The 21484-nt window shown below is 43.6% G+C and overlaps 1 pseudogene; it reads left to right on the forward strand.

Moving 5' to 3' along the window:
- The window catches only part of LOC112240400, an 87648-nt pseudogene that overhangs the window by 41431 nt on the left and 24733 nt on the right, over positions 1–21484 (forward strand).

Raw genomic sequence — 21484 nt, forward strand, 5'->3', positions numbered from 1 at the left:
GCCCACCTTCACTGATTCTGCCCTCTGCCACTGATTCTGCCCACTGCCACTGATTCTGCCCACTGATTCTGCCCACTGCCACTGATTCTGCCCACTGATTCTGCCCACTGCCACTGATTCTGCCCACTGCCACTGATTCCGCCCACTGATTCTGCCCACTGCCACTGCCACTGATTCTGCCCACCGCCACTGATTCTGCCCACTGCCACTGATTCTACCCACCGCCACTGATTCAGCCCACTGCCACTGATTCTGCCCACTGATTCTGCCCACTGACACTGATTCTGCCCACTGATTCTGCCCGCTGCCACTGATTCTGCCCACCGCCACTGATTCTGACCACTGCCACTGATTCTGCCCACCGCCACTGATTCTGCCCACTGCCACTGATTCGGCCCACCGCCACTGATTCTGCCCACTGATTCTGCCCACTGCCACTTTTCTGCCCACTGCCACTGATTCTGCCCACTGACACTGATTCTGCCCACTGCCACTGATTCTGCCCACTGACACTGATTCTGCCCACTGACACTGATTCTGCCCACTGATTCTGCCCACTGATTCTGCCCACTGCCACTGACTCTGCCCACCACCACTGATTCTGCCCACCGCCACTGATTCTGCCCACTGCCACTGATTCTGCCCACTGACACTGATTCTGCCCACTGATTCTGCCCACTGACACTGATTCTGCCCACTGATTCTGCCCGCTGCCACTGATTCTGCCCACCGCCACTGATTCTGACCACTGCCACTGATTCTGCCCACCGCCACTGATTCTGCCCACTGATTCTGCCCACTGCCACTTTTCTGCCCACTGCCACTGATTCTGCCCACTGACACTGATTCTGCCCACTGCCACTGATTCTGCCCACTGACACTGATTCTGCCCACTGACACTGATTCTGCCCACTGATTCTGCCCACTGACACTGCCCACTGACACTGATTCTGTCCACTGATTCTGCCCACTGATTCTGCCCACTGCCACTGATTCTGCCCACTGATTCTGCCCACTGACACTGCCCACTGACACTGATTCTGTCCACTGATTCTGCCCACTGATTTTGCCCACTGATTCTGCCCACTGCCACTGATTCTGCCCACTGCCACTGATTCTGCCCACTGATTCTGCCCACGGACACTGATTCTGCCCACTGATTCTGCCCACTGCCACTGATTCTGCCCACTGATTCTGCCCACTGCCACTGATTCTGCCCACTGCCACTGATTCTGCCCACTGATTCTGCCCACTGCCACTGATTCTGCCCACTGATTCTGCCCACTGCCACTGCCATTGTCCACTGCCACTGATTCTGCCCACTGATTCTGCCCACCTTCACTGATTCTGCCCTCTGCCACTGATTCTGCCCACTGCCACTGATTCTGCCCACTGATTCTGCCCACTGCCACTGATTCTGCCCACTGATTCTGCCCACTGCCACTGATTCTGCCCACTGCCACTGATTCTGCCCACTGATTCTGCCCACTGCCACTGCCACTGATTCTGCCCACCGCCACTGATTCTGCCCACTGCCACTGATTCTACCCACCGCCACTGATTCAGCCCACTGCCACTGATTCTGCCCACCGCCACTGATTCTGCCCACTGATTCTGCCCACTACCACTGATTCTGCCCACTGCCACTGATTCTGCCCACTGACACTGATTCTGCCCACTGCCACTGATTCTGCCCACTGACACTGATTCTGCCCACTGATTCTGCCTACTGATTCTGCCCACTGCCACTGATTCTGCCCACTGCCACTGATTCTGCCCACTGACACTCATTCTGCCCACTGCCACTGATTCTGCCCACTGATTCTGCCCACTGCCACTGATTCTGCCCACTGATTCTGCCCACTGCCACTGATTCTACCCACTGACACTGATTCTGCCCACTGCCACTGATTCTGCCCACCGCCACTGATTCTGCCCACTGCCACTGATTCTGCCCACCGCCACTGATTCTGCCCACTGTCACTGATTCTGCCCACCGCCACTGATTCTGCCCACTGCCACTGATTCTGCCCACTGCCACTGATTCTGCCCACTGATTCTGCCCACTGCCACTGATTCTGCCCACTGCCACTGATTCTGCCCACTGCCACTGATTCTGCCCACCGCCACTGATTCTGTCCACTGCCACTGATTCTGCCCACTGCCACTGATTCTGCCCACTGATTCTGCCCACTGCCACTGACTCTGCCCACCGCCACTGATTCTGCCCACCGCCACTGATTCTGCCCACTGCCACTGATTCTGCCCACTGACACTGATTCTGCCCACTGATTCTGCCCACTGACACTGATTCTGCCCACTGATTCTGCCCGCTGCCACTGATTCTGCCCACTGATTCTGCCCACTGATTCTGCCCACTGACACTGCCCACTGACACTGATTCTGTCCACTGATTCTGCCCACTGATTCTGCCCACTGATTCTGCCCACTGCCACTGATTCTGCCCACTGCCACTGATTCTGCCCACTGCCACTGATTCTGCCCACTGCCACTGATTCTGCCCACTGATTCTGCCCACTGACACTGATTCTGCCCACTGATTCTGCCCACTGCCACTGATTCTGCCCACTGCCACTGATTCTGCCCACTGATTCTGCCCACTGCCACTGATTCTGCCCACTGATTCTGCCCACTGCCACTGCCACTGCCCACTGCCACTGATTCTGCCCACTGATTCTGCCCACCGCCACTGATTCTGCCCTCTGCCACTGATTCTGCCCACTGCCACTGATTCTGCCCACTGATTCTGCCCACTGCCACTGATTCTGCCCACTGATTCTTCCCACTGCCACTGATTCTGCCCACTGCCACTGATTCTGCCCACTGATTCTGCCCACTGCCACTGCCACTGATTCTGCCCACTGATTCTGCCCACCGCCACTGATTCTGCCCTCTGACACTGATTCTGCCCACTGCCACTGATTCTGCCCACTGATTCTGCCCACCGCCACTGATTCTGCCCACTGCCACTGATTCTGCCCACCGCCACTGATTCAGCCCACTGCCACTGATTCTGCCCACCGCCACTGATTCTGCCCACTGATTCTGCCCACTACCACTGATTCTGCCCACTGCCACTGATTCTGCCCACTGACACTGATTCTGCCCACTGCCACTGATTCTGCCCACTGACACTGATTCTGCCCACTGATTCTGCCTACTGATTCTGCCCACTGCCACTGATTCTGCCCACTGATTCTGCCCACTGCCACTGATTCTGCCCACTGACACTCATTCTGCCCACTGCCACTGATTCTGCCCACTGATTCTGCCCACTGATTCTGCCCACTGATTCTGCCCACTGATTCTGCCCACTGCCACTGATTCTGCCCACTGATTCTGCCAACTGCCACTGATTCTGCCCACTGATTCTGCCTACTGATTCTGCCCACTGCCACTGATTCTGCCCACTGATTCTGCCCACTGCCACTGATTCTGCCCACTGATTCTGCCCACTGCCACTGATTCTGCCCACTGATTCTGCCCAGTGATTCTGCCCAGTGATTCTGCCCACTGATTCTGCCCACTGCCACTGATTCTGCCCACTGATTCTGCCCACTGCCACTGATTCTGCCCACTGATTCTGCCCACTGACACTGATTGTTTTAGCTCTAATTAGCACCATGCAAGGGAATGAAGACATGATCACAGAAGTGGTGTGATTAGCCAAGCTCACTGTATGCCAGGCCCAGTGCATGTGGAGCAGTGAAAGGTGTAGAAGAGGACGAGCCAAGTTTCCATTCTGGCTGGAGCTCTGGCATCATTTCTCCTGTCTGTCTCCCACTGCTAATAGAGGGAGGGAACAGTGGGTCTGGGAAAGAGCTCTGTATAAGATTTTATCCATGTGTTTTCTTTCATTAACTTGAAATGTGTTACTGTTGTATGGAGTCTCCTAATATATAGTCAACCCCTTCATTGCCCTCTGAATAGAGTTTCTTTACTAATCCTCTCACTGATATGCCTGAGAGACAAGTCACCAACTCAAAGAGCCTCAGTGTCTTTCTGTCTTAATGCAGTCTCTGTTCTGTTCACACTCTTCCGCCTTCACTGCCACAGCCCAACAAACCCAGGTTGGGTTTAGAAACTGGTTCACTACATTGCATTGATGCGGTTATATGTGTTAAATAGCACCCCTGCTGGCAAACAGAAGGAACATCAGCCTGCATACAGTCGGCTGGTACAGTAAGATCTTTGAAATAATTAAATGGTGAATACAAACCTGTGTCTGTAAACAAGTACTTTCTCCCTGTCTTTGGTGTACTAACACTGACTCCCTAGTCCCTCTCTCCTCTCTCTCCTCTATCCCTCTCTCCTCCTCCTCTCTCCTCTATCCCTCTCTCCTCCTCCTCTCTCCTCTATCCCTCTCTCCTCATTCTCTATTCCTCTCTCCTCCTCCTCTATCCCTCTCCCCTCCTCCTCTATCCCTCTCTCCTCCTCCTCTCTCCTCTATCCCTCTCTCCTCCTCCTCTCTCTATCCCTCTCTCCTCCTCCTCTCTCCTCTATCCCTCTCTCCTCCTCCTCCTCTCTCCTCTATCCCTCTCTCCTCCACCTCTCCTCTATCCCTCTCTCCTCCTCCTCCTCTCTCCTCTACCCCTCTCCTCTACCCCTCTCTCTATCCCTCTCTCCTCCTCCTCTATCCCTCTCTCCTCCTCCTCTATCCCTCTCCTCCTCCTCTCTCCTCTATCCCTCTCTCCTCTCTACTCTATCCCTCTCTCCTCCTCCTCCTCTCTCCTCTATCCCTCTCTCCTCCTCCTCCTCTCTCCTCTATCCCTCTCTCCTACTCCTCTCTATCCCTCTCTCCTCCTCCTCTCTCCTCTATCCCTCTCTCCTCCTCTATCCCTCTCTCTCCTCCTCTCTCCCTCTATCCCTCTCTCCTCCTCCTCCTCTCTCCTCTATCCCTCTCTCCTCCTCCTCTCTCCTCTATCCCTCTCTCCTCATCCTCTCTCCTCTATCCCTCTCTCCTCCTCCTCTCTCTCTATCCCTCTCTCCTCCTCCTCTCTCCTCTATCCCTCTCCTCCTCCGCTCTCCTCTATCCCTCTCTCCCCCTCTATCCCTCTCTCCTCCTCCTCTCTCCTCTATCCCGCTCTCCTCTATCCCTCTCTCCTCCTCCTCTATCCCTCTCTCCTCCTCCTCTCTCCTCTATCCCTCTCTCCTCCTCCTCTCTATCCCTCTCTCCTCCTCTATCCCTCTCTCCTCCTCCTCTCTCCTCTATCCCTCTCTCCTCCTCCTCTCTCCTCTATCCCTCTCTCCTCCACCTCTCCTCTATCCCTCTCTCCTCCTCCTCCTCTCTCCTCTACCCCTCTCTCCTCCTCCTCTCTCTATCCCTCTCTCCTCCTCCTCTATCCCTCTCTCCTCCTCCTCCTCTCTCCTCTATCCCTCTCTCCTCCTCCTCTCTCCTCTCTCCTCTATCCCTCTCTCCTCATCCTCTCTCCTCTATCCCTCTCTCCTCCTCCTCTCTCCTCTATCCCTCTCTCCTCCTCCTCCCCTCTCCTCTATCCCTCTCTCCTCCTCCTCTATCCCTCTCTCCTCCTCCTCTATCCCTCTCCTCCTCCTCTCTCCTCTATCCCTCTCTCCTCTCTCCTCTATCCCTCTCTCCTCCTCCTCTCTCCTCTATCCCTCTCTCCTCTATCCCTCTCTCTTCCTCCCCTCTCCTCTATCCCTCTCTCCTCTATCCCTCTCCTCCTCCTCTCTCCTCTATCCCTCTCTCCTCCTCTCTCCTCTATCCCTCTCTCCTCCTCCTCTCTCCTCTATCCCTCTCTCCTCCTTTCTCCTCTCTCCTTCTCTCCAGGTCTAACTGGTTGAAGCCGTGCTGTGGGCGGAGGGTAGCCCTGTGGCAGGTGTGTCTGCTCAGTGCAGGCTTCAACTGTTTCCTGGTGGCCCTGGTCATCCTGGTGGTGGTCTTCTTGACCCTGGAACTCCTCATAGACACCAAGCATCTACAATGTAACTATCTTTCCCATTGACAGTAAAGGAGGATCCTTATACACTGTGTTCTAGTGACTGTAGAAAGTTAGACTTGGGTAGTCCTGTGCTTTCTTGATCCTGTGACCCATGTTTTGGGATTACAGCCCATAGAGACAATTATCATGACACTGCATTAACATGCGTTCCAACCTGTTTTATAAACATGATTACATTTCTTACCAAAGAGAGGAAACTACGGCGACTAAAAGGCCCATATGAGAGAGAAACAGCATTGCCAACCGGGATAGTAAATGAGTCTATGAACTGGTCTCTACTCAACAGCGCTGACTGTCTAGGCAGGTGTCATCATCGCATTACATTACGGACTGTAACCATGGTTACATCCCGAATGGTATCCTATCCCCCATACACTGCACTACTTTTGACCTGAACCCTTTGCGCCCTGATCAAAAGTAGTGCACTATACAGGGAATCGGACACCGTTTGAGACACACCTCAAGAGACAGGTCTGTATTGACAGATGATCCTCTCTCTGCTCTGGAGACGACAGGACACCAGTCACAGATGCATTACCCTAGATTCCGACTGTCCTGGCTGTCCTGTTGCCAGCTCTGGAAAGACACATGGAGGGAGTAGGAAGGAGGGAAGGAGGATGGGGGAGATGGGGGGATACAGGGAGATAAAGGGAGGGATAAATGGGCTGATGGTCTGATGGATGGGGAAGGAGAAGTAGAGTGGGAGCATTCACAACACTGTTAGATGGAAATGAAGAATAGTGGTAAAAGGCATGATGTAATATCAATGCGCCATTCTTCTGCCAGATTTTGAGAAAAAATAAATATGGCTGGACAGATGTAGACATTCACAGGACATGGTAGTGTTGCTCTTGATTCCATTAAGACAAGCAGTGAAAGTGGAATCATCCTTTAATATCCACATGTTTCTCTTTTGTTATTTATTCCAGTTGCCAATGCTATTCAATTTGCCAGCGTCATCCATTGGATCAGCCTTGCCATCCTTTCACTCTTCTTCACTGAGGTAATGACACACACACACACACACACACACACACACAAACACAAACACAAACACACAAAGAGGGTTAAGTAATAATTCAAGAAGAGGTTAACAAGGTTTAGGGCTTGGGTTACAGTCATATGATCCACCCGACACCTGATAACACTCCCTGACACTATAGATGAAAGGTGTCAGAGGGGAATGGTATTCAAGGTTTATATATTAAAAACTAAACTATAGTTACTGTAACTATAGAGACCTTGACTTATTAAATGGTCATAATAATAATATTTTTCCTATCCACCAATCAGACAATGTCCTTCTCTGCTTCTCTCTTACAGTGGAGCTGTTGTTGTCTACTGTATGATGAATGAGACAGGCCACTTTTACATTGTCACCCTTTCAACATGATTAGATTGTAACTCTATCATTTTCCTTTTCAAAATAAAGGACCCTCCCAACCCTGATTAGAATGTATCTCTATCATCCTCCTTTTCAAAATAAAGGACCCTCCCAACCCTGATTAGAATGTATCTCTATCATCCTCCTTTTCAAAATAAAGGACCCTCCCAACCCAAATTAGAATGTATCTCTATCATCCTCCTTTTCAAAATAAAGGACCCTCCCAACCCAAATTAGAATGTATCTCTATCATCCTCCTTTTCAAAATAAAGGACCCCCCCAACCCTGATTAGAATGTATCTCTATCATCCTCCTTTTCAAAATAAAGGACCCTCCCAACCCTGATTAGAAAGTATCTCTATCATTTTCCTTTTCAAAATAAAGGAAAAATCGAATTGATCGAAAGACTTAAAAAGTACCCTTCAAAGATACAGTTGAAGTCGGAAATTTACATACACTTAGGTTGGAGTCATTAAAACACGTTTTTAACCACTCCACACATTTTGCACCCATCCCTTTAGCGGGATCATTTTCATCAACACCCGCTGAATTGCAGTGCGCCAAATTCAAAATAAATTACTACAAATATTTAATTTTCATGAAATCACAAGTGCAATATAGCAAAACACAGCTTAGCTTGTTGTTAATCCACCTGGTGTGTCAGATTTCAATACAGCTTTTCAGCAAAAGCATAACAAGCGTTTATGTAAGAACATCTCTCTCAGTAGACAAAATATTACAAACACTAGCAGCCAAGTAGATTGGTCATGAAGGTCAGAAAAGCAATAGATTAAATCGCTTACCTTTGAAGATCTTCGGATGTTTGCACTCACAAGACTTCCAGTTACACAATAAATGTTCCTTTTGTTCCATAAAGATTATTCTTATATCCAAAATACCTCCATTTGTTTGGCGCGTTATGTTCAGAAATCCACAGGCTCGAGCGGTCACGACATCGCAGACGACAATTCCAAATAGTTTCCATAATGTCCACAGAAACATGTCAAACGTTTTTTATAATCAATCCTCTGGTTGTTTTTAAAATATATAATCGATAATATATTAACCGTGACTGTCGCTTTTTCAATAGGAGAGGGAAAGACAATGGCTGCCCCACTCTGTTGCGCAAGCAAAACTCTGCGAACACCCAGCTATCACTGATGCGATGTCATCTTTCTCGCTCATTTTTCAAAATAAAAGCCTGAAACTATGTCTAAAGACTGTTGACACCTTGAGGAAGCCATAGGAAAATGCATCTGGTTGATATCCCTTTAAATGAAGGCAAGGCATCCAATGGATGCTTTCAGGAAAAACAGCACTTCCTGGTTTGATTTTCCTCAGGTTTTCGCCTGCAAAATCAGTTCTGTTATAATCACAGACAATATTTTGACAGTTTTGGAAACTTTAGAGTGTTTTCTATCCTAATCTGACAATTATATGCATATTCTAGTTTCTGGGCCTGAGAAATAGGCAGTTTAAAATGGGTACGTTTTTTAGCCAAAAACAAAAATCCTGCACCCTACACTCAAGAAGTTAACAAACTATAGTTTTGGCAAGTCGGTTAGGACATCTACTTTGTGCATTACACAAGTCATTTAAAAAAAATAGTTTACAGACAGATTATTTCACTTATAATTCACTGTATCACAATTCCGGTGGGTCAGAGGTTTACATACACTGAGTTGACTGTGCCTTTAAACAGCTTGTAAAATTCCAGAAAATTATGTCATGGCTTTAGAAGCTTCTGATAGGCTAATTGACATCATTTGAGTCAATTGGAGGTGTAGCTGTGGATGTATTTCAAGGACTACTTTCAAACTCAGTACCTCTTTGTTTGACATCATTGGAAAATCAAAAGAAATCAGCCAAATTGTAGACATCCACAAGTCTGGTTCATCCTTGGGAGCAATTTCCAAACACCTGAAGGTACCACGTTCATCTGTACAAACAATAGTACGCAAGTATAAACACCATGGGACCACGCAGCCGTCATACCGCTCAAGAAGGAGACGCATTCTGTCTCCTAGAGATGAACGTACTTTGGTGCGAAAGGACCTTGTGAAGATGCCGGGGGAAAACAGGTTCAAAAGTATCTATATCGACAGGAAAACGAGTCCTATATCGACATAACCTGAATGGCCGCTCAGCAAGGAAGAAGCCATTGCTCCAAAACTGCCATAAAAAGCCAGACAACGGTTTTCAACTGCACTTGGGGACAAAGATCGTACCTTTTGGAGAAATGTCCTCTGGTCTGAACAAAAATATAACCATTTGGCCTTAATCGTTATGTTTGGAGGAAGAAGGGGGAAGCTTGCAAGCCAAAGAACACCATCCCAACCCTGAAGCACAGGGGTGGCAGCATCATGTTGTGGGGGTGCTTTGCTGAAGGAGTGACTGGTGCACTTCACAAAATAGATGGTGTCATGAGGGAGGAAAATTAGGTGGATATATTGAAGCAACATCTCAAGACATCAGTCAGGAAGTTAAAGCTTGTTCGCAAATGGGTCTTCCAAATGGACAATGACCCCGAGCATACTTCCAAAGTTGTGGCAAAATGGAGGACAACAAAGTCAAGATATTGGAGTGGCCATCACAAATCCCTGACCTCAATCCCATAGAACATTTGTGGGCCGAACTGAAAAAGTGTGTGTGAGCAAGGAGACCTACAAACCTGACTCAGTTACACCAGCTCTGTCAGGAGGAATGGGTCAAAATTCACCCAACTTATTGTGGGAAGCTTGTGGAAAGCTACCTGAAACGTTTGACCTAAGTTAAACAATTTAAAGGCAATTCTACCAAATACTAATTGAGTGTATGTAAACTTCTGACCCACTGGGAATGTGATGAAAGAAATAAAAGCTGAATCATTCGCTCTACTATTCTGATATTTCACATCCACAATAAAGTGGTGATCCTAACTGACCTAAGACAGGCAATTTTTTTGCTAGGATTAAATGTCAGGAATTGTGAAAAACTGAGTTTAAATGTATTTGGCTAAGGTGTATGTAAACTTCCGACTTCAACTGTATATGTTACTTTCTGTGACCATGTAGAATAGGAAGGCTTGAGTCAAAGAAAGCCTACATTCACAGCAGCAGTATAAAAATGGAGACTGTAACTTGTCCTGTCTTTTTTTGTCCATATTCAAATGACGTTTCAGAATGTGTTGTAGATGTGTTGAAACCTGAGGAGAGTGAGAATATTTTGCATATCATGGGAGAGGTTGTATTTGGCTTTTCTCCTCCCCTTCCATCCTTTCTCTCCCTCTTTTCACAGACAGTCTTCAGGATTGTAGTCCTTGGGATTTGGGACTACATTGAGAACAAAGTAGAGGTAAGATCTAATTACGCAAGCTTCATAGCAAGTACTGAAAATATAATAACTTTCCCTCGAGAAATCATGAGTTTTATCATTGAACTATTTTTTTTCCCTCAAATCAATTCACATCACAATTTTTAAATGTTAAATGCTGCCAAAAAGTCTGCGTGCATTGTAATCTTCCTCATATAATAAACCTCAATGTAATATATCCTAATGACAGTGTGTAATATCTCCTAATGATAGTGTGTAATATCTCCTAATGATAGTGTGTAATATCTCCTAATGATAGTGTGTAATATCTCCTAATGATAGTGTGTAATATCTCCTAATGACAGTGTGTAATATCTCCTAAAAACAATATGTAATATCTCCTAATGACAGTGTGTAATATCTCCTAATGACAGTGTGTAATATCTCCTAATGACAGCATGGTATATCTCCTAATGACAATGTGTAATATCTCCTAATGACAGTGTGTATTATCTCCTAATGACAGTGTGTAATATCTCCTAATGATAGTGTGGAATATCTCCTAATGACAGTGTGTAATATCTCCTAATGACAGTGTGTAATATCTCCTTTAATGACCGTGTGTAATATCTCCTAATGACAGCATGGTATATCTCCTAATGACAATGTGTAATATCTCCTAATGACAGTGTGTAATATCTCCTTTAATGACAGTGTGTAATATCTCCTAATGACAGCATGGTATATCTCCTAATGACAATGTGTAATATCTCCTAATGACAGTGTGGAATATCTCCTAATAACAGTGTGTAAGATCTCCTAATGACAGTGGGTAATATCTCCTAATGACAGTGTGTAATATCTCCTAATGACAGTGTGTGTTATCTCCTAATGATAGTGTGGACTATCTCCTACTAACAGTGTGTAATATATCCTAATGACAGTGTGTAATATCTCCTAATGACAATGTGTAATATCTCCTAATGACAGTGTGTAATATCTCCTTTAATGACCGTGTGTAATATCTCCTTTAATGACAGTGTGTAATATATCCTAATGACAGTGTGTAATATCTCCTAATGACCGTGTGAAATATCTCCTAATGACAGTGTGTAATATCTCCTAATGACAGTGTGTAATATCTCCTAATGATAGTGTGTAATATCTCCTAATGACAGTGTGTAATATCTCCTAATGACCGTGTGTAATATCTCCTAATGACAGTGTGTAATATCTCCTTTAATGACCGTGTGTAATATATCCCAATGACAGTGTGTAATATCTCCTAATGACAGTGTGTAATATCTCCTAATGACAGTGTATAATATCTCCTTTAATAACAGTGTGTAATATCTCCTTTAATGACCGTGTGTAATATCTCCTAATGACAGTGTGTAATATCTCCTAATGACAGTGTGTAATATCTCCTAATGACCGTGTGTAATATCTCCTAATGATAGTGTGTAATATCTCCTTTAATGACCGTGTGTAATATATCCCAATGACAGTGTGTAATATCTCCTAATGACAGTGTGTAATATCTCCTAATGACAGTGTATAATATCTCCTTTAATAACAGTGTGTAATATCTCCTTTAATGACAGTGTGTAATATCTCCTAATGACAGTGTGTATTATCTCCTAATGACAGTGTGTAATATCTCCTACTAACAGTGTGTAATATCTCCTAATGACAGTGTGTATTATCTCCTAATGACAGTGTGTAATATATCCTACTAACAGTGTGTAATATCTCCTTTAATAACAGTGTGTAATATCTCCTTTAATAACAGTGTGTAATATCTCCTAAATACCGTGTGTAATATCTCCTAATGACAGTGTGTAATATCTCCTAATGACAGTGTGTAATATCTCCTAATGACAGTGTGTAATATCTCCATTCATAACATTGTGTAATATCTCCTAAATACCGTGTGTAATATCTCCTAATGATAGTGTGTAATATCTCCTAATCATAGTGTGTAATATCTCCTAATGACAGTGTGTAATATCTCCTAATGATAGTGTGTCCATTAATAACAGTGTGTAATATCTCCTAATAATAGTGTGTAATATCTCCTAATAATAGTGTGTAATATATCCTAATGATAGTGTGTAATATCTCCTAATAATAGTGTGTAATATCTCCTAATGATAGTGTGTAATATCTCCTAATGACAGTGTGTAATATCTCCTAATGACAGTGTGTAATATCTCATAATGACAGTGTGTAATATCTCCTAATAACAGTGTGTAATATCTCCTTTCATGACCGTGTATAATATCTCCTAATGACAGTGTGTAATATCTCCTTTAATGACCATGTGTAATAACTCCTAATGACAGTGTGTAATATCTCCTAATGACCGTGTGTAATATCTCCTAATGACAGTGTGTATTATCTCCTAATGACAGTGTGTAATATATCCTACTAACAGTGTGTAATATATCCTACTAACAGTGTGTAATATCTCATAATGACAGTGTGTAATATCTCCTAATGACCGTGTGTAATATCTCCTAATGACAGTGTGTATTATCTCCTAATGACAGTGTGTAATATATCCTACTAACAGTGTGTAATATCTCCTACTAACAGTGTGTAATATCTCCTTTAATAACAGTGTGTAATATCTCCTAATGACAGTGTGTAATATCTCCTAATGACAGTGTGTAATATCTCCTAATGACAGTGTGTAATATCTCCTTTAATGACCGTGTGTAATATCTCCTAATGACTGTGTGTATTATCTCCTAATGACAGTGTGTAATATCTCCATTAATAACAGTGTGTAATATATCCTTTAATGACTGTGTGTAATATCTCCTAATGACAGTGTGTAATATCTCCTAATGACCGTGTGTAATATCTCCTAATGACTGTGTGTATTATCTCCTAATGACAGTGTGTAATATCTCCATTAATAACAGTGTGTAATATATCCTTTAATGACAGTGTGTAATATCTCCACTAATAACATTATGTAATATCTCCTAAATACCGTGTGTAATATCTCCTAAAGACAGTGTGTGATATCTCCTAATGACAGTGTGTAATATCTCCTAATGACAGTGTGTAATATCTCCTAATGACAGTGTGTAATATCTCCATTCATAACATTGTGTAATATCTCCTAAATACTGTGTGTAATATCTCCTAATGACAGTGTGTAATATCTCCTAATGATAGTGTGTAATATCTCCTAATGACAGTGTGTAATATCTCCTAATGACAGTGTGTAATATCTCCATTAATAACAGTGTGTAATATCTCCTAATAATAGTGTGTAATATCTCCTAATAATAGTGTGTAATATCTCCTAATGACAGTGTGTAATATCTCCATTAATAACAGTGTGTAATATATCCTAATGATAGTGTATAATATCTCCTAATAATAGTGTGTAATATCTCCTAATGATAGTGTGTAATATCTCCTAATGACAGTGTGTAATATCTCCTAATGATAGTGTGTAATATCTCCTAATAACAGTGTGCAATATCTCCTTTAATAACAGTGTGTAATATCTCCTTTAATGACCGTGTGTAATATCTCCTAATGACAGTGTGTAATATCTCTTAATGACAGTGTGTAATATCTCCATTAATAACAGTGTGTAATATCTCCTAAATACCGTGTGTAATATCTCCTAATGATAGTGTGTAATATCTCCTAATGACAGTGTGTAATATCTCCTAATGACAGTGTGTAATATCTCCTAATGACAGTGTGTAATATCTCCTAATGACAGTGTGTAATATATCCTAATGACAGTATGTAATATCTCCTAATGACAGTGTGTAATATATCCTAATGACAGTGTGTAATATCTCCTAATGACAGTGTGTAATATCTCCTAATGACAGTGTGTAATATATCCTAATGACAGTATGTAATATCTCCTAATGACAGTGTGTAATATCTCCTTTAATAACAGTGTGTAATATCTCCTTTAATAACAGTGTGTAATATCTCCTTTAATAACAGTGTGTAATATATCCTAATGACAGTATGTAATATCTCCTAATGACAGTGTGTAATATCTCCTTTAATAACAGTGTGTAATATCTCCTTTAATAACAGTGTCTAATATCTCCTAATGACAGTGGGGAATATCTCCTGATAGTGTGTAATAGAGGTTGACCAATTATGATTTTTCAACGCCGATACTGATCATTGGAGGACCAAAAAAAGCCGATACCGATTTTATATATATATTTGTAATAATGACAATTACAACAATACTGAATGAACACTTTTATTTTAACTTAATATAATACACCAATAAAATCAATTTAGTCTCAAATAAATAATGAAACATGTTCAATTTGCTTTAAATAATGCAAAAACAAAGTGTTTGGAGAAGAAAGTAAAAGTGCAATATGTGCTATGTAAGAAAGCTAACGTTTAAGTTCCTTGCTCAGAACATGAGAACATAGGAAAGCTGGTGGTTCCTTTTAACATGAGTCTTCAATTACGTGACATTCTGGCAAATTAGTTCGCAACGAGCAAGGCGGCCCAAACTGTTGCATATACACTGACTCTGCGTGCAATGAACGCAAGAGAAATGTTACAATTTCCCTAATTTGATATTGCCTGCTAACCTGGATTTATTTTAAGTAAATATGCAATTTAAAAAATATATACTTCTGTGTATTGATTTTAATTTAGCATTGATGTTTATGGTTAGGTACATTTGTGCAACGATTGTGCTTTTTTCGCAAACGCGCTTTTGTTAAATCAACCCCCGTTTGGTGAAGTTGGCTGTCTTTGTTAGGAAGAAATTGTCTTCACACAGTTCGCAACGAGCCAGGTGGCCCAAACTGCTGCATATACCCTGACTCTGTTGCACAGAATGCAAGAGAAGTGACACAATTTCCCTAGTTAAAATAAATTCATGTTAGCAGGCAATATTAACTAAATATGCAGGTTTAAAAATATATACTTGTGTATTGATTTTAAGAAAGGCGTTAATGTTTATGGTTAGGTACACATTTGTGCAACGACAGTGCTTTTTTCGCAAATGCGCTTGTTAAATCACCCGTTTGGCGAAGTAGGCTATGATTTAATGATAAATTAACAGGCACCGCATCGATTATATGTAACGCAGGACAAGCTAGATAAACTAGTATAATCATCAACCATGTGTAGTTTAAAACTTGTTAAGGATAGGGGGCATCCCCTTTGGATGAATTGCTTGCCCATAGTGAACTGCATCAAAATCTGTCCTAAATTGCTAATATATGCATATTATTATTATTATTGGATAGAAAACACTCTGAAGCTTCTAAAACCGTTTGAATTATGTCTGTGAGTATAACAGAACTCACAGGGCAGGCAATCTTCCAAACTAGTTTTGGAATCCTGAAAGTTGAGGCAACTTTGATGTCATCGCCCCCTCCCTTCCCAACAAGTTATGCGTCTGGAAACACTTCCTATGTCTTCCACTAGATGTCCTCATTCAGTAGAAAGTGCAATGGAGCATTTGCTGTGAACTTTGACCTAATGGGAAGGAAATTACTACAGTGTCGCAAAAGATTCATGTGCTTGAAAGCGCGTATGCGTTTGTAGTGCTTCGTCTGTTCCAATCAGCCCGAGATGAACTAGGATTGCCCGGTTGGAATGCCATTCGTTTTGTACGTTTATAACATCCTGAAGATTGATTCTGCACTTAGTTTGACTAGTTTCGTCGACCTGTAATATGTAATTTGGAAGTTTTGATGCAAAATTATCATGGACCAGAAGTCATTTTTTGGGCATTTGAGCTGAAAGTGGTAGCAGATGCTGCTACATGGACACTAGAATTGAACATTATGAAACAAAACGATTTATTGTTGAAGTAGGACTCCTTGCACTATATTCTGATCGAAGACCATCAAACATAAGGGAATATTTACGTTGTAATTTTGTATTTCTGTTGACTCCAACATAGCGGAAAAATATTGTTACGTCTGAGCGCCATCTCAGATTATTGCATGATAGGCTTTTTCTGTAACGTAAAAAAAAATGTGACACATCGGTTGCATTAAGAACCAGTGTATCTTTTTAATTATATGTAGAACATGTATCTTTAGTCAAAGTTTATGATGAGTATTTCTGTTATCTGGCGTAGCTTTCTATAATTCCTCCGGACATTTTGGAGAATTTTCTGAACATGGCGTCAATGTAAACCGAGATTTATGGATATAAAATGCATATTATCGAACAAAACATAAATGTACTGTGTAACTTGTAATATGACTGTCATCTGATGAAGATGATTTTCAAGAGGTTAGTGAATGATTTTTCTTTTAATCCTGCTTTTTGTCATTTTATCTTTTGTGGTACAAAATGGCTGCCTTTTGTCTTTGTTTTGGTGGTGGTCTAACATAAATATGTGCGGTGTTTTCGCCGCCGTAAAACATTTTAAAAATCTGACACGCTGGGTAGATGAACAAGGTGTTTATCTTTCATTTGAGGTATTGGACTTGTTAATGTGTGGAGGTTAAATATTTCTAAGAATATTTTTGCATTGCCTGCGCCACTGTTTCAGCTGGACGGGGGGGTGGAGTTCCCTGAGGGGAACGCCTCGCCTCAACTAGTGATTATGTTAAGATTGATTGTTCTTTATAAGATACATTTAATGCTAGCTAGCACCTTACCTTGGCTCCTTGCTGCACTCGCATAACAGGTAGTCAACCTGCCACGCAGTCTCCTCGTGGAGTGCAATGTAATCGGCCATGATCGGTATCCAAAAATGCTGATTACCGATTGTTATGAAAACTTGAAATTGGCCCTAATTTATCGGCCATTCCGATTAAACGGTCGACCTCTAGTGTGTAATATCTCCTAATGACAGTGTGTAATATCTCCTAATGACAGTGTGTAATATCTCCTAATGACAGTGTGTAATATCTCCTAATGACAGTGTGTAATATCTCCTAATGACAGTGTGTAATATCTCCTAATGACAGTGTGTAATATCTCCTAATGACAGTGTGTAATATCTCCTAATGACAGTGTGTAATATCTCCTAATGACAGTGTGTAATATCTCCTAATGACAATGTGTAATATCTCCTAATGACAGTGTGTAATATCTCCTAATGACAGTGTGTAATATCTCCTAATGACAGCGTGTAATATCTCCTAAGTCTGTGACAGTGTGGCATGTGATGTGTGTTTGTGTGTACACATGCCTGCATGTGTGGGCATGTCTGTATGTGCTTGCGTGTGTGTGTCTGTGTGTCTGCTCCCTGCAGGTGTTTGACGGGGCAGTCATCGTATTGTCCCTGGCCCCTATGGTAGCCTCCACGGTAGCCAATGGCCCCAGCAGTCCCTGGGACGCCATCAGCCTCATCATCACCCTGCGCATCTGGAGGGTCAAGAGAATCATCGATGGTGAGACTAAGGGTGGAGTAGACCAGACGCTCCCTTGTGTCCTGCTTCCCCTGTCTGTCTGTCTGTCTGTCTGTCTGTCTGTCTGTCTGTCTGTCTGTCTGTCTGTCTGTCTGTCTGTCTGTCTGTCTGTCAAAGCCCTGCTGGTGGATGTCTTACTAGAGTCATCCTGACCTAGGTGAAGTCATCGTCCCTCTCAGTCAACAGCTTTCCTTAATGTTCTTGGTATTACTCTTAGATGGAGGGTTAGTTAGTTTGGTAGGATTGGTTCTATTGAGATATTATTGAAAAATTCAACAACCTTACATTGTACCAACAGATGACTTTGAACTTGAACTATCAGTCCTTAATTATTACACCTGACTGATCTTCTACGAGAGGGACTACGACTGGGATACGTGGTTGTCTCACCTAGCTATCTTCATGCACTTTGAAGCTATCTTGAATGCACTTTGTAAGTTGCTCTGGATAAAAGTGTCTGGTAAATGACAAAAATGTATTATATTTTTGATTTTAGCGCTAAATTAAAAAAGATCATACTTCACCTAAGGATGATAAAGTCTATTGCTTATTCAATACATGATTGGCAGCACGACCCCATTCTCCCCATGATTATACACATTATTTACTATTCACAACAATAGAATTATTGATCGTCCCTCGGAGTAAATTGCCACCCGTTCTCCTACATAAACTGGTATTGATCCTAAGCCCTTTTTAAACAGATTTAGAAAAGCCATGATAATGACTATACTGGCTGTTCTGTGTTATGCTAATGTAATGCAGATTGATTTCTAACAGGAGGTCACCCTCAGTCTCAGTGAGAGCTGTGCATGATCAACCTACAGACCTCAGTCTCAGTGAGAGCTGTGCATGATCAACCTACAGACCTCAGTCTCAGTGAGAGCTGTGCATGATCAACCTACAGACCTCAGTCTCAGTCAGAGCTGTGGATGATCAACCTACAGACCTCAGTCTCAGTCAGAGCTGTGGATGATCAACCTACAGACCTCAGTCTCAGTCAGAGCTGTGGATGATCAACCTACAGACCTCAGTCTCAGTCAGAGCTGTGGATGATCTACCTACAGACCTCAGTCTCAGTGAGATATGTGGATGATCAACCTACAGACCTCAGTCTCAGTGAGAGCTGTGGATGATCAACCTACTACAGACCTCAGTCTGAGTGAGAGCTGTGGATGATCAACCTACAGACCTCAGTCTCAGTCAGAGCTGTGGATGATCAACCTACAGACCTCAGTCTCAGTGAGAGCTGTGCGTGATCAACCTACAGACCTGTCTCTCTAGCTATAGACAGTATACTTACATGACCTCACCATCAGCTCTGCGTGTCTGATCGACCAATCTCCAAACCAGAAACAGTGTACATACAGTACATCACCTATGTCGTCCACATAAGTCTACATAGACCTACATACACTGAGTGTACAAAACATTAAGGACTGCTATTTCTGTGACACACACGAACCAGGTGAAATCAGGTGAAAGCTATGATCCCTTATTGATGTCACTTGTTAAATCCACTTGAAGGGGAGGAGACAGGTTAAAAAATGATTTTTAAGCCTTGAGACATTGAGACATGGATTGTGTGTGTGCACCATTCAGAGGGTGAATGGGTGAGACAAAATATGTAGGTGCCTTTGAACAAGGTATGGCGGTAGTTGCCAGGCGCACCAGTTTGTGTCAAGAACTGCAATGCTGCTGGGTTTTTCATGCTCAACAGTTTCCCGTGTATGTCAGGAATGGTCCACCACTCAAGGGACGTCCAACTTGACACAACTGTGGGAAACTCAATTTTAGGAAGGTGTCCTTAATGTTTTCGTACCCTCAGTGTCAGAGCTACATAGAATATGAAATACTGTACATATAGTTTGTACTAGTATTTTTTCCAATACAGGTGAAGTGAACTAATTTATCAGCTCTGCATGCTAAATACGATATTAGCATTTTGAGGAAGTACGTTAAAATCCAACACTAGTCATATCAGAAAATGGTGCAGTAATCATGATGTGGTACATCTAAAGCATGTTAAGTTGTTTTTAGACTTCAACAGAAGAAACGCCCAACGGCATTGATTCATTCTGCAGCAATTCAATCACCATAGAGAACAACTTAGTCTTTCACATTCCTTCACAGTATCTGTCTCAAGGCGTGTTTGTTTACATGTGTTTGAGTGATTGAGTTGGATAGTTAGGCAGCCAGCCACGCTTAGCAAGAACATCAAACTCACACCTATACAGTAAGTGCAGGAGAGTGGAGAGCAACATCGATTACACACCAAGAAATATGTAATAAGATAGAATACATTCTTTCCTCTTTCACTGAAAAAGTATCAGATAGATGAATGGTGAGAGAGAGAGAGAGAGAGAGAGAGAGAAAGACAGGGAGAGAGAGAAAGACAGACAGGGAGATAGAGAGAGAGAGAGAGGGGAGACAGAGAAAGACAGGGAGAGACAGACAGACAGACAGGGAGAGAGAGAGAGAGAGAGAGAGAGAGAGAGAGAGAGAGAGAGAGAGAGAGAGAAAGACAGGGAGAGACAGACAGGAGAGAGAGAGAGAGAGAGAGAGAGACAGGGAGAGAGAGAGAGAGAGAGAGAGAGAGAAAGACAGGGAGAGAGAGAGAAAGACAGGGAGAGAGAGAGAGAGAGAGAGAGAGGGAGGGAGAGAGAGAGAGAGACAGGGAGAGAGAGAGAGACAGGGAGAGAGAGAGAAAAGACAGGGAGAGAGAGACAGACAGGGAGAGAGAGACAGAGAGGGAGAGAGAGAGAGAGAGGGAGGAGAGAGAGAGAGAGAGAGAGAGAGAGAGAGAGACAGGGAGAGAGAGAAAGACAGAGAGAAAGAGAGGGGGAGGGAGGGAGGGAGGGAGAGAGAGAGGATGAGAGAGTGAGGGTGATAGAGCGAGAGCGAGAGAGTAGTGGAGGCCAGGGGCTTTGCACTTGAACTGAGCTGGGAGGAGAGGTGAAAGTGGAAAAGGCTCTTGTGACAGAGGTGCTGTGGAATCAACCATGGTGCGAATTACATTGCTGCTTGGCATGTCCTGCCATGCCAGCAGCAGTCGCACGTGCACACACACACACACACACACACACACACACACACGTCTTTGACATGCTTATTATAGCCATGCACAAATTGGGCAGCTAATAATCCCCCACTTCAACTTCCCCTTGGTAATGTGAATTTGGCTGTGCCTGCCTGCGCCCTCTGCTCTGCTCCCTTCCCCTTGGTGAATGTGAAATTGGCTGTGCCTGCCTGCCCCCTCTGCTCTGCTCCCCTTGTTAAGTGTGAGTTCTGCTGTGCCTGTCTCCCCCCTTTGCTCTCCCCGGCCACGAGTTCCGCTGTTTCATCCTCTCCCCTCTGCTCTCCCTCCCCAAGCATTCTGCTGTGCTCTTCCTGCCTGCCCCCTCTGCTGTCTCCCTCCCTCTTCCTGCGTG

This window comes from Oncorhynchus tshawytscha, linkage group LG12 (assembly GCF_018296145.1).
Source record: "Oncorhynchus tshawytscha isolate Ot180627B linkage group LG12, Otsh_v2.0, whole genome shotgun sequence".
Lineage (NCBI taxonomy): Eukaryota > Metazoa > Chordata > Actinopteri > Salmoniformes > Salmonidae > Oncorhynchus > Oncorhynchus tshawytscha.